The sequence below is a fragment of the Vanessa cardui genome, chromosome 2 (genome assembly GCF_905220365.1).
Source record: "Vanessa cardui chromosome 2, ilVanCard2.1, whole genome shotgun sequence".
NCBI classification, from domain to species: domain Eukaryota; kingdom Metazoa; phylum Arthropoda; class Insecta; order Lepidoptera; family Nymphalidae; genus Vanessa; species Vanessa cardui.
The window spans coordinates 2,631,081-2,646,625 of NC_061124.1; the positions used below are offsets into that span (position 1 = coordinate 2,631,081).

Genomic DNA, 15,545 nt, shown 5'->3' on the forward strand with positions numbered 1-15,545 from the left:
AAACAATTCGTGCAGACTACTATTATAAAGAAGAGTGTATGTTTGTTGTTCTTTAACGCCAAAAAGCACAACCAATCTGTGCTTTCTAAATATAGTCATAAATATATTTCTTTATAATATATGGCGCTGGCAGAATTGTAGTAAATAAAATTTCAAGTAGCGACAACACAAAACTTTTGGGATAAAATATCAAAACGAAATATTTGAATTAATTATAAAAATAATCTAGATGCCGCATATTATATAAAAATTTCCACTAATCATCTCGACTAATAAATCTCTTTCGTGTCTTATCCGACTTACGTAGCGTCAGCGAAATAATCTGTGACGTCATGACACTAAAAGATAGCAGAATTCGTTGAGCCTGAATTTACAAATGCGGAAAGATCTTACTATATATCTATCTAAGTACTTACTATCAGATAACCTTTTAAACACTAACATTGGCTGAGTGACATCTTTATTTTACACTTAGTTTTCGGGGTTTAACTCTATACAAAAATTTAATCAAATTCGGTTTAGGGTTTTGACCGTAAAATAGCAACAGACAGACATATTTTCGTCTATTTATTTGTTGCGGCTACCGGAAATTATTCTGGAACGGTTAGACCGATTTTGACGGATTTTTCAGGCTACAATGTAAACTTTTTAGTCAAATTCTATAAATGAATATAAATGAATAAATAAATTCTACAAATCCAATACTATCTCCGTATCATAAGACCATCGCCCAGCAAAAATAATTGTATTTTTATTTATATCTTTTGTGTTTATAATCTATGTAAGTTTAATTACGCTCGTCATGGGTGGTCGGTAGTTACAATTATGTATATCTGCGACCACACCCGACTTTCACAGTCACAGGTTAAGTAATAGACCATAACTGTCTCTCTATGATGAATGCTAATGAAAATCAATTCATCGCGTATCGTTATTGTTATTGTTATAATTAATTATAATAATTTTTCACTTTAAAAAAGGTTAGCTTCAGACGCTGCATATATATTTTAAATTTGAAAATGGAATACGTTCGCAATTCTTTTTGATTTAAATTTTTTTTTGTTCTTTTCGAAGTTATCGTCAACGTAAAGGAATGCGTTCCATAAGTACCTATTTAAAAAATATTGCGGTGAATTTAATCAAGTAACTTTTTACCGATAAACTGTATCTATTATGTCTCACTACTGAACAAAAGATCTTCTGGAAAAAATGTTATGTGTGATGTTATGTAACTAAAAAAAAAACATTTAAAAAAACACCAGCAAATTTTTTGTAATGATTAAAAATAAAAATGGAATGCGCCCAACGTGGGGCTCGAACCCACGACCCTGAGATTAAGAGTCTCATGCTCTACCGACTGAGCTAGCCGGGCTGATGCAATCGTAACGAAATAGTGGATTAAATGTGAAATAAGTAAAACGAGATGTCTACGGTTCAGTGATGTTGATGTGTTAATTAACAGTGAACGCGGCTGTTGGCTAACGTATCGATTACCTGCTTCAGATATAGATTATTATCTTAAAACAAGTCGAACATTTACTTCATGAATACCATTAATAAAAAAAAATAACCTTTTTAACAATTTACCATAAATTAATTTATATACCTATAGCTTAAGTCACAAGAGGAAAAAGGTCAATTAATCAATATATGCTATCGCATAGACGAGATATCACTGATCGAGATCTCAGAGTTTTTGATTAATCTATGATATTTTGTTTGTTAGTTTTGTATGTCGACGAAATTGTTATCGGAATTCAGGAAGTAAAATTTAAGTGAATAGAAGTTGACCGGACTTGTATTATAAATAAAACTGTATTAATCAAGAACGAGTAGTGTACAATAAAGCTGAGCACTTAGGAAATTGCATGGAAATCTTAAATTTAAGCTTTGTTTAGGTGTTACTTTTGTTTGGAATATGAGACTTTTCGTTTATTTATTTCGTTTATTTTATTATTTCATTTTGGACAAAGTTTAAAGAAAACTACGCGATTCTTTTATATGACAGACAGACAAAATATACAATAAATAACACTTATATACCACTATAAATAGTGTATTAAAATTATTACTTATGAACAAAACAAATATCGTTAGATAATATCTTATAGATACGTACGAGTACGTCTTGTTTTCTTTGCTTTAGCACTTGAAAGTCAACGACATCAGAAATAACTGATAAGGTACCTGGTAATATATAAATAAGCAATAAGTATATATTTTTCCGATAATATTATTGTCACTTTTTTTTTAAGTATTGCTGTCGGCCCTACTGGCCTTTACAGCGTCACCGGTCTTTCGGGCGAGAACTAATGTCCCCTGCCCTGAGGTTGAGCGCGGGGCTCATTGTTGTCACATAGAATATGCAGCTGACATAGGCAAATCATTAATGACTGTCTTTTATATTTTATTTACAATTTTTTTTTTTTTTTTTTTTTTTTTATGGTATAGGTTGGCGGACGAGCATATGGGCCACCTGATGGTAAGTGGTCACCATCGCCCATAGACATTAACGCTGTAAGAATTATTAACTATTCCTTACATCGTCAATGTGCCACCAACCTTGGGAACTAAGATGTTATGTCCCTTGTGCCTGTAGTTACACTGGCTCACTCACCCTTCAGACCGGAACACAACAATACTGAGTACTGTTGTTTGGCGGTAGAATAACTGATGAGTGGGTGGTACCTACCCAGACGGGCTTGCACAAAGCCCTACCACCAATTATGACATATATAAAAATCTTAAATGGATATTTTACGATTGACCTTTGAAAAATGGATAAAATTAATTGCATAAATTAAGATTATATTATCGTTAATATTAATTTTATAAACGATTACTTTGTAGTTATTTAGTTGGTGATGCAATTTCGAAGCTTCATGACGATCAGTCAGAGCATTACGAGAGAAACCGGAAATAAGGTAAAGGCTTTAATAGAAAATAAAAAAACACTATGGCATGGTTAGGTTAGTCGATAAAAAAGATCGTCACCTCGTTCATGGTCATAACCTACAAACAGTCAAGTTACTTTGACAGATATTTTGTAAATGAAGTCGCATATACGTGTTAATGATTTATATGGTGTACGCAAAGACCATGTGTGGCCTTTGAACAGACGTACTCGTGCGCCCCTTTTTAAGTTCCTTATTCGAACCGGTTGCTCAGTTGCGAAAGCTTTCAAGGTTGAGTGGAGCTTTCTTCTAACACAAGAATGCGTCCGCGCATCTAACGTAAAGAAAGGGAGATAAAATCAACATCTAGTAATGGCATGATTTAAGTTAGAAAACGTTGTATCTTCCTCGGTTTGTGTCACGATTAAAGAATTTTCTCAAGTCTTTACTTTATGGCGGTTAATTGTTGTCAAGACTGCAGACATAAAAATATTTGTAACATTTCATAATAACTCCCTTATTCGTTTGCAAACTTGAAGTGCAAATTATATAACCGTTGCATTACTTAATATTTTAACAGCACTGTATCCGGTTTGAATGATTTTATTGCCTCAATAAGTACAAGTGCTTTCTACAGAGACTATACAATGTATTTGACTGTAACTCCAACGAGTTTTGTGTATGAGACCTTATGTATGATTAATTGTTGTATATGTCCATTTGAATCCCTTTGCTTAAAAGAATTTAAAAGCGCAAGTTAAAGGCGTTCGTAGTTCAAAATTGGATATACCGTAATCAACATGATACAGAATTAAAAAATAATAAAGCTGGTTTCAAATTTACAAGTGTGTTAAGTTAAGAACTCAAAAATATTCTTTAAGTGTGTTTTGTCACGTATCGTCAAATCATTCGTTCATCTGGCCTTTGTCTTCTGTTGATGAGATAGTGTATCATCTTATATATATAATATTCTATAGTAACAAGTACTACGGTTAAAGTATACGGCTTATTACAACAGTTTCGAGGAAATGAACAGACGCATTACTATGTAAAAAGTGAAACATTCCAAGGTAAGATACGAAGGTAACATCGAATCTGCGGAATCGACGGCGCCCGTGACCGATAGTTCGATGACTCAGCGTGACATCAAGGCACGTGTCCCGCAGCAAGGTCGACTGCCTGAAGTAAGCTGAGGTTATATCAGACTACCTAAATATAGGGTATTGTTATTAATGATTGACGAGGTGATCAAGTTTGAACGACCCCCAAAAACGAAAAAAGATCTTCCGACTTTCTTCTTTCGATTATAATTTTATTTGTAAAAAAGCAATATATACTTTTTAAGCGATGTGTACATAGGCTTATATTATTCTAAGATATATCGATGGACATAACATGGGTGTTGCCAATTGACAAAGTAAGGAAGGTTCATGTTCTAGCAGGTCTCTTGAATCGCTATTGTTATGTCAAAGCGATCAACGTGTATTTTATTTATGCATCGCGTACACGACAAGCAGTGTACGCTGCGGCCGCAACTCGCAAGCCAAACAAATATTATGACAAACAATGACTATTGATCTAAAGCAGTAACAAAATATTAAACAACGTGAATTTAAGATTATTGAGGTAAGATCGTTCTGATCAAATTTCCGGCTGTTACGGCCACTTTTTTATATGTGGTTCGTCAATCAATAGAAATGATTCGATTATGGTGCGTATTAGTAAATGACCAATGAAATTTATTGGAAACTAGTTGACGCCTGCGCCATCCTTCGCCTCATAGCGGTTGGTCAGTAGGTTAGACATAAAGAGCCTATGCCTTTCTTTGACTTATCACTTTGACAAGCTTGTTCCATACAAAATGTCATCTAGTTGGTTTAGTAGTTTGCCTCTGGAATATAAATTGAAACATAGACACACAGAGTTACTTCCCCCTTTAGAATATCACCATAGCATATAAACTATTCGAATTACTGTAAGAAAATTAAACAATTGACGAAAAACATATTGGTGACAATATAAAGTCATTTCAACTTAATAACTGAACGATGTATATTACTTATATATTTCCGCGCCGTAGAGTTTGTGGATTCTTGTGTGCCCAAAGCTTTATTATATGTCAATAATGTATTCAAAGCATATTATGATTTAAATTTATAGGAACAAAATCATTCTCATTGTAAACTAAATAACTCGGACTTCAAAACTGAGGAGTCGAGATCGCCCAGTGGTTAGAACGAGTGTATCTTAACCGATGATTTCGGGTTCAAACCTAGGCAAGCACCGCTGATTTACGTGTTTAATTTGTCTTTGTAGTTCCAAAAACCTTCTCCTCAAAGGGAGAGGAGGCCTTTAGCCCAGCAGTGGGAATTTACAGGCTGTTGTTGTTGTTGGTGTACAAAACTGTGCCATCAGACATTATATTGTTATAAATACTCATTATTTCACGTATGTAAACTTCATCGTGTGAGATGAAAATCAACGGGTGCAATAAACAAGTAGTAGAGCAAGAGAATTGAGAAATTTACTCAAAGATCGAATAAAAGGAAACTTAGTACAAAATGTTCTCTATCTCTAATACTTTAACAAGAATGATTTGAAATGGTTTTTATTTTGCTCAATTTTTAAGTTAAACGTTTTATTGTTACGAAAATATAATATGAGCTAATCGAAAACGTGACAGCGATTATGTTACGATGATATTTAAGCGGTAAGTTTTATTTAACTTCAAGCGTCAATTGGCACTATCTTACTAAATCGGGAAACAATTTTGCAATTGTATTCGTTTTATTAAATGCTGTATAAGACATGAAGTTAATTTGTAATCTTTTATTTTTTGTTTTATTTTTATTTATTTCTATATATACCTAATATTGGACAAAAATACCTACTAAACCTACTTACCGATCGTAGCTCCACATAATCTAGTTAATATAGTGTAAAATGACGATTCAAAAGTAATTGAAACCTATATTTTTTTGACTTCCATGTTGAAATTATTTATGTACGAGAGTATTTTATTCGTTTACCGAAAGACCGTTTACATAAAGGCTAAAAAATAAGTGTTTAATAAGTGAACGTAGCAAAACTGTGGTTATAAAATATGCTCACATAAACAATTAATAAAGTTATATCGGACAGAAATCCAAGGCGAGCTGGTCCGACACCGAACCCCACATGATTGTTGCTATATCGTTTAAAAGGTGAAACGGTGACTTATGTTTATTATAACTTAACACGGTAAAAGGAATATCAATCTTGTACGAGGTCGTCTTAAGAGGATATGCTTTATATGTTTCAAATATTTTTAGTCATAAGTTATAGTCATAGTTATTGTCATAATATCATTGACGTTTTCAAACAATTAATCTATACATATAATAAAATTTGAATATCTGTTTGTAATATTAAAATTTATAAACGGTACACATCCCAAAATAACATTTTTATAATTTTTGTTTCTTTGTCTGTTTTCCGGCGAATCTCTGGAACGATTGGACCGATTTTGACGTGATTTATACTGGCAGATAGCTGCTGTATTATGGAGTAACTTAAGCTACAACGATAAATTTTCTGTTAAATTAAAACGTGCACAAAGTTTCGTATATATCTAACTATATAATTCAACTAAATAGTATGTAAGTGACTCATTTTTCTCATTTGGTAATAAACATATTTATAATAGTAGATAGTAACACTTAGTTCTTACTTCAAAATTGTATTTTAAGTAAAACCAAAATAATCACGTTCTTCGAATATTATAACAAGAGAGAAAATATAGTTTCAAACAATACTGCTAACGATATTTTGATACACAGTCGGCAAATGCAGCGGCCTGCGTGCACTATCAAACGGATTATCCCATTCGAAGGTAAAATGTCAGTAGGTCGACGAAGAAAGTAGGAAAAGGGCCGCACGGTATGTAGGCGTCAAATATGATGAGTCGAGTTTACGTCTGAGCTATTTGCATAGTATTCGAAACTTTCCTACCGAATTCGTTCAATATTATTTTTAGATATCGAATGACACGAATAATACAAGTTTCACAAAGTGGATTAAGAATAATCGGATTTGAATAATTTCATTAAAATACTGAAATAAGCCTTACAAGGCCGCCCGATATCGATTTCGTTGCTTGTGTTAATATTCTGTATTATACTTTCATAGTCATTCTCAATATTCTATTCATGATTTAAAGGTAAAAATAGAATTAGATTAATTATCAAACGCTGTTTATTCATATTAAAATTATAGTGTCAATTTGTAAGTTGTAACCTTAAAATAACCCTTTTTACTAAATGCATTTGTCTGTATATACGGTATACAAACCAAAATAACACTTTTCACAATTTTTGTCTCTTTGTTTGTTTGTCCCGGGTTATCTCTGGAACGACTAGACAGATTTTGACGGGACTTTCACTGACAGATAGCTGATGTTATAAAGAGTAAATTAGGTTACAACAATAACTATTATGTTGAACTTAAACGCGCGCGAGGTTGCGGTCACAGCTAGGTGTAAATAAAAATATATGTGAAAATATATTAGTACGAATACGAACGGTAATAATAGAATAGTATTATTTATGATAAAGATGATGAGCTCAACTCTGCCAATTTCAAGGGAAGCGAACAAACTCTGAAGATATTATTATAGTGGTCCAGTATGTGGAAATACCGATACTCTCTATTCTTTTACTTTCAATATCTGATGAAAGTAAATCCGACAAAAGTGAAATTGCAGGACCAACGACATTACAAGCATTCCAAGACACATGAATGTTCATCCAACATGCAGTCTCTGGAATGCTTTTGAGAATAATTGTGAATTTGAGTGAATGAATAAGAAAAATCATTCATTCACAGCTGGACTATGTAATATTTACACAACACAGGCATACACAACAACCTAATTGTTGTCTAAAATATAAGATCATGATAAAATATCAAATTTGCCATATCTGCTTGCTTGTCAACAAGCCTCACGTTTTGTCGGCCTTGTGAATTAAAAAAAAATATTTACTTTCCCGATTGCGATCGGGAATCGCCACCTACCCAATTTAAATCATCTAGGACATCACTGAAATGGACACTTAAAAAGTCGAGAACGATCCAACGATTTCGGAGAAGTTCGCTAATACACGCGTAGGTATAAAAATAATACGTCCACGCCAAAACCATTGACCACCCAAAATCGATCAACGATAAATCTGCAATGATCGCTTCAAATAAAATCAACTTTCTCGAGTACTGACGAATGACGGAGAGATTTATCGACAACTCACGAATCTCGATCGTGGAAAGTCGATTAATTATATCGACCTCATTTAATGTTACAAAAAATCATGTGCGTAATTAATCGTATCAATGAAAGTGTGTATCGATTATTCGGTATCCTTTATCGAAACGAAAACGAGTTCGTAACGTACTAACGTTAGTCGGTATTTTTTTAAATATTTAACATATATTATATTCTTGACATAATACAGCTTTGAAAATGTCAATACAAAACAAGATTTTAATTAGTTGATAATTAATAAAATATTAACTTTTTAGCAATTCACATCCTTATAGATATTAATTGTGACATATATTAACAGGTAGGCAGACTGCCAAATATTATCGCCATTCGCACTTTAAGAAACATTGTAAACTAAGATGTTATGTCCTTTGTGCCTAGTTACACAGGCTCACTCACTATTCAATACGGAACACAGCAAAATGCGACATTTCTGATTAGTGATAGGATCGATTAGAGGATCCAGTAAACTCAAAGTCCAGTAAATAATTATACTATCAATAATATTAGAAAGGTCATTGACCCTGACATTTACGATTATCCTTAAAAATATATGCAAGTGAAATATGACATTCAATTAATCGCAACGGGGTACTATTTAATAAAACGAATTTCGTTTATCTTTGAGGAACCCATTCATTTTACGTAACCGGTATCAGAGACGAGTTCCTTGTACCCTTTGTTATATTTTTTTAATATGAAATTGTTACTTTCTCCCGAACAGCTTTATGTCAAATTATGTAAGTTAGCATTACGTTGCTAAGAGCTAAGGTTAAACATTATGCAGTATTAAGAAACATTATTCGTTATGTATACGTAATTCAATTTTTTTGTGTTATTGGAAAATAAAAAGAATAACAACTTGTTATTACAAATCTCTAGAAGGCTTACGTTAACAGATAATGGGCTACATGTCCACTGGATCAGAGTACATGGTTAAGCCAAATCCAATTGTCAAGACCAAGCACTTAACTTTTATTTTCGAGGATTACAAGGCAATCTTTTGTTAGCGAAATATAATAATATTATAAATCCGAAATTAACTATGTCTGCCCGTTGCTCTTTCATTACCGAATCCCAAGTTACGATATAGGTTTGATGGAAACAAAAATTTGCGTATACCTTAGTTCAAACTTGCTTCATAGCGAATTTCATCTAATAGTCAAAATCAACGTTAGCTTTGCCGTAACCGACAGACATTCAGAAGTACTTTCGTATTTGTAATATTAGTTTAAATTACATACAGTCACCATGGAAACAGTAGTGGGGATATTAATATATGCATGTATACTACATCAAACATCAATCATCAGATGTTTTTCCATACCTACACTACTAAAACAATACATAAGTATAATACTCTCAACATAACCTTTAAGTTTATTCCAAATATTAAAGATATCACGTTTCGCATCAGTACTGGGAACGAATGTTTTCAAAACGAAACATAGACGCGTGCTGGTATGTAAACTATTTTCATTCAGTGATAAGACCTTGTCGATTATATAAGATTATTAAGCGGATGTACGCACATTAACGTACAATTATGTGCCGTTGCACTGATCATTGGTATTTCAATAAAATCCAACGTATAAGAAACAAAAGGTCACATAGCACGCGCTCAACAAACCGCTCAACTGAAACAAGCGAAGGGTTGGGTTTTATAGCGAAAATTACCGAGCAAGTTGACTGGTAAGAAAATCAATTGTTGCTTAGTAATGAAGGTGCAACACACGACGGTTATAGGGGGAACATTCATTGAATAATTATTTCCAGTCGTAATTGTGAATCATTTTAATTTACCTTAAGGTCAGTCCCGTTTTTATAAGGTAATGGGAAAAAAAAACATAACTTCGCCTGATCGAGACTCGAAATAACGGAAATTTATACATTAAAGAGCTCAAAAATCGATATTTTAAAGAGTAATATTGATATATTATTAAAGCGTGTTTGTTATAAGTAAATACGGTATCAAATTTTAAAATATTCGTGATCAATTTTTGAGTTAAATCGCCATGGATACGTACGAGAACTACTGAGTTTCTTGTAAATTTATCTTCCGAACCGGTATACAAATCTAAAGTACTTACTTGTCAACATATTTTTAATCTAATTAAATTCGGTAGGTTAAGAAAAATAATTTCAAAGGCTTCTTCTGACAAATTTATTTATCAGTTAAACTTGATCAAAATAAATTTAAATATCTGAATATAAAATGACGAAAACCGATGAAATGATATAATTACTTAATGGTAACGATTACGTTTCTTGATCTCTAGCTAATAACGCTTAATTAATGTGTTATAACATGTGATTTATGCTTTACATAACTTCGTTAAGATTTAGTATCACGGCGATATATTTATTAGCGCTTTCTTTTTATTTATGTGCGAATTTTAAAAACGTCGATAATTTTGAAATCGGTGTTGCCATTTTTTTTTTCAAGAATGTTTTAAACGTATTCGAGAATTACTAATATTGCTATTATACTTTTAAGTTGAGGATGAAAATTGTGTTTCGAGTTTGTACCACAAATATTTTAATTTTCTTCTTACAATAGCCTAAGGGAAGTCGAAACTGCGCCGAACTAACTTTTACATCGCTAGGTTGGTAGTACCTAATGAGACTTAATACCTTTAGGATTTACTGCATTGTGAATTAATTATACAATGCATTTATAATAGCAACACTACGGTTCTTGATAGAGAGAAAACAAAAAATAAACAAGCGTGAGTATTATAATTAAACGGTTTACCTAACTTTATCTCTCCTCGAATTGCTCGTAAATATTTCCAGAACGTGCTAGAATGTATCGATAAAAAATAGTAGTATAATGTAAATAGTTATAAATTCTACATCCCTGGCGCCACTTGGAAAACACGTGACACTGTAAAGTAAGGGATGTTCGTTGCATGCGGTTTATTCTATTAACGCGCATTTAACGCAGACCGCAGTTATGGTAAGTATTAATGCAATGTAACCATAAATTTGCTGGTAAAATAGCTTTGTACGATAAAAATTCAGAACGCCTTTTTCTTATAGTTCATACAGTATAAGTATAAACAGTTAATATTTTTTACACACATAATATGTTAATTTTTTAATGAATAATATAAATAATTATTTCAATATACATATACATACAGTAGGTATGCGTGGCCCAAAAAAATTAAAATGTATACATACATATTGAATGTTTTTAACGAAATAAATAATTCATCAATTTCCCGTTAAGAACTTTGATTTTATTTTACTCCATAGATATGATTTCGAAAATATTGAAACTTCAAGTTATCTTCAAGTTATTTTAACATGTGCATTATTACAGTTTTCAAACAACATACGAACATTCAATTGTGAAATAACACGGTTGTAGGAAGCGAATGAGTTTATCTTTCGGCGTCACGCTAGTGTTGCCGTAACGAAATTACTGTCAGATTATTGTCTATGGTGATTTAATCGTTTGTTTCTTTTTATGACCCTTACACACAACACATAAATGATTCAATATAAAAAGAAAATAGCGGTTGTCTCCAGTTTATAATAATGAATTAATATAAAATCTATATAGTTATACAATATACACCTAATGCTGTTAAAACACTTGGCCTTTGGATTAGCGGTGCGAAAGGTTTATTAAAAGTATAACACCTTGCCTTATTGTCTCCACTGGTGACACTGGTGGCTGATTGGTTTTTATGATTCAACGGGAAAACTCTTTGCAATATTGTCACCATTTCCATGTCCACGCAGTCAAGATTTATACATATATTTTTAAATACGTTAAACTAAATTAAGATGTGCTTAATCGTAGGACAAAGTGTAACGCATTACATATGTAACGATCATTGGATCGATTTACTTGGAATTGTTGTATCACGTCATATTTTCCACAGAAATCTCGTGTCTGTAATTTTCCAACCATGCAAGTCAAGCGATTACTAAAATTGCTGCACTTATTTATAATTTCTCTGAATACCAAGTTTTATATATTTTAATATTAGTGGGTACGTATTTTCGTTCGTATTCTATTCGTTCACGCATCGTTCATCCAATTAAGTTGAATATTTGTACATTGTTGTCGGTGATTACTTGAAGGTTTCTAGTACCATGGAACCACAAAGATAGTTCGCCTCTATCAATACATATCAAAGACAACAGCCTTACAAAAGCATACTAGGATTTAACTATTTCTCACGTAAGCTTTATAAGTAAAGATAATTCCGAAAATATTATAAATGGGATTTTTACTGCCGACTAAAGGTATACTTATTTATCTATAATCAAATATCATAAATGAGAAAGATCAGTCTGTTTGTGAATTGCCTATTTACGACCAAAACACATGTGCTATGGGAAAGCTTGAAGGGCGGACTTTTTTAAGACGACAAACCTCCAAAACCTCAGCGAAGCAAACGTAAAGCAAAACGTAGACAGCATAACAACAGGTCGTCATAAAAGTTCAGTGTTTATCTCATATATAAAAAAAAGGATTGGGTTAGGCCTAAAAACGCCGAATTTAAACATCTTAAACCTTACATGCTTATACGTTACAAATTATCTTCCAAAAACACTCAAAAAGAGTTCGTAGATAAAACCTATTGTTCTTAAACAATAATCACAAACAGCTATATCAAATAAACATATATAGTTTAACGAAGGAATAGATTATAAATTAAACATGAAACCAAATGAATGGACGCAAATATTACGATGTAATTGAAGAAACTACTCTCGATACGCAATTGGCTGGGACGGCTTCATCTTTACGTAAGCGCATCGCAACCGGATAAATATGCGTGAGCACACAATCTAACGGTCATAAAGATATTTGCTAAGAAATTTAATTGCATATGATGGTTTTACTTAAGCCACGCTGTAATTATATAACGTTTTGTTTAATAACATATTTTATTGTGATGAAACTTAGTAAGGTAGAGTAATGTTACATATTTGGGACTTTTGAAGATGATCAGCATATATTTGATTGAAGTGTTCCTATTATACGCCTAATTACAATTTCACTAATCTCAACGGAAAACAATACATTTAGAAAGAATTACTTTTTGAGGGTAGAATTGAAATGGAAAAGGATGATGAGAGGCAATAAAAACATTGGCAAACATTTTGAAAGTAATGATATAATATAAGCTATCGTAATATTTTTAAACATAACATAATCTTTTGTTGGTGGTAGGACTTTGTGCAAGCCCACCTGAGTAGATAGTAACCTCACGTATATTACCGCCAAAAAGTGATTTTTAGTATTATTTTTTTCCGGTTTAAAGACAGTTAGTTACCATGATAGTTCGGGATGTATGGTTAAAATTTCGCATAGATTATAGACCATCCGCCAAATAACTACATTTTTTTTGTCAAAGTGCATTTTACAATCCGATTAGTTTGTGAGTTTACAAATGAAACGTCCTCTATTATAATAACGGTTGGAAAGGTTCGAGATTGCAAATGTTTAGTGGATTTCGTATTTCCTTGTCACATTACCTTTAACTATAATACTGGTATCACGCAATAATGTGGTCAACCTCGTGACCGGGCTCACGTTGTCTAAAATCAACTCGGGTCATAAGAGAAACCTCTCGAGTGCACGAGAATGGAAGCCTTTGGAGATAGCCAGGCCAACCAATTTGGAGTAACTTCAAATATTAAAAAAAAAATTTTTTTTAAAACAGATATTATATTAAATTATTTGACCTAACAATCAGATCCCTTAGTAAACATATGAAAAATAAATTGGTACTATTTCCACACTAGGTTGAGGAAATGGGTAACTTGTATGATTTTTACCTTTACGTCGGGACGGACAAATATTTATTTTAAACGTACTGTTATACTTAAGAACTCATTTCGTTTTTCATTCGTCAAGAATTGAAAACATAACGGTGATGACGCCGACATTAAAGTCAAGGAAATTATTAATTATTGACAAATACAAATTGTTAATTACAACATGCAGTACTGAGAAAACGCATTTGATTTAATTTTGTATTTACTTTTACAGCTTTGCTTTAATGTTTCATTTACTCCATCTGTCTTATTTTATAATCTAAGCTTCCGGTGATATATTTTGATGCGTATCCTTTAATATCGTTATTATGACTGTAAATGTCGCTTTTAACTTTCACGATCGTTTTTTATTCTTACATAATAAATTAACAGCAATTGTTTATTTATTAGTATTATTATTAATTAAAATTTGAATCATTTGATGACAACATTAAGAGTATTTGTAACGTACTTTTTTCAATTTCATATTCTTACTTGTTCTGTAAATGGATTACATATTTGATCAGTGACCACTTAACATCAGATGACTTATATGCCCATTAACCTATAAAATGAATATAACTTTATCCCAAAATAATTGATACTCCTTAAAGAACACTAGCAGCTTCCAAATAAAAATAAAAAAAACAAATAAAAAAGTGATCTGTCATTACTCGTTATCTATTTATACAATCTAGTGCAAGATGAAGCTGGAGTAATTTGTATGGTTGAATTACGCTAATCTCACGAACTGCCAGATCGTTTTGTATAAAATAATCTGTTTATTGAGGAATGTTACAGAGTGCATAATTTCACGTTACGATTCTAACGTAGAGCGATAACAATAAATGTCCAACGACATGGCGTACACCATAAAACGGGCTTGTATAATTCAAACTTAATGCGTGCGAAACAGCAGGCCTGTTAATCAATTATACGAACATATATAAAAAATTGTATAATGTAAAATAAAACAATTACTAATCTGCTAAATAAAATAAGGACAGATATTTATTTTTTCTTTTTCACCGTTACAATTGCTGTTTAACTTTGGTTGGACCTAATGGTAAATTAACAATAATTATTACAAATATCACGATTACTACTTATCTTCCTGAGTTCTGCCCTTATCCCAATTTTAATTGGGGTCGGCGCAGCATGTCTTCTTCCCTACTTCTCTGTCGGAAGTCATCTCACAAGTAACATTATTTTTAACCATATCGTCATTCAAACAATCCATCCACATTCATGCAAGGCCTTATCACGATTACTACTATTAATTTAAAATCGAATTCGATTTCTTACGAAGACAATTCAAACCGGCTATAGCAGGCGCCACTCATAATCTGACATTAGCTTATAAACAAAGATTTAACGCATCAGCTGACTGTCACTGTGTCAAACAAGTGATATTTGTCAAGCACTTCATTAATCTTTAATTTCACTAGCCCCTTTCTAATCGTGTCTTAACTTTTTTTTGTATTACACAAACGTGCGAACGGGTTTATATACGGATGAAGTACGAGCTCGTATCTATACAGTTGGATAAGGTAATCCATCTATCCTATCCA

General features: G+C 32.3%; 1 protein-coding gene and 1 non-coding gene across 3 annotated transcripts in view; both read right to left on the reverse strand.

The window, feature by feature from the left end:
• LOC124535854 (putative uncharacterized protein DDB_G0282133) overlaps positions 1 to 15,545 on the reverse strand; it is a 53,089-nt gene that overhangs the window by 12,452 nt on the left and 25,092 nt on the right. The gene's annotated exons all lie outside the window — the stretch shown is intronic.
• Positions 1,300 to 1,372, reverse strand: Trnak-cuu. The gene has a single exon. It is a non-coding gene; the product is annotated as a tRNA-Lys (tRNA).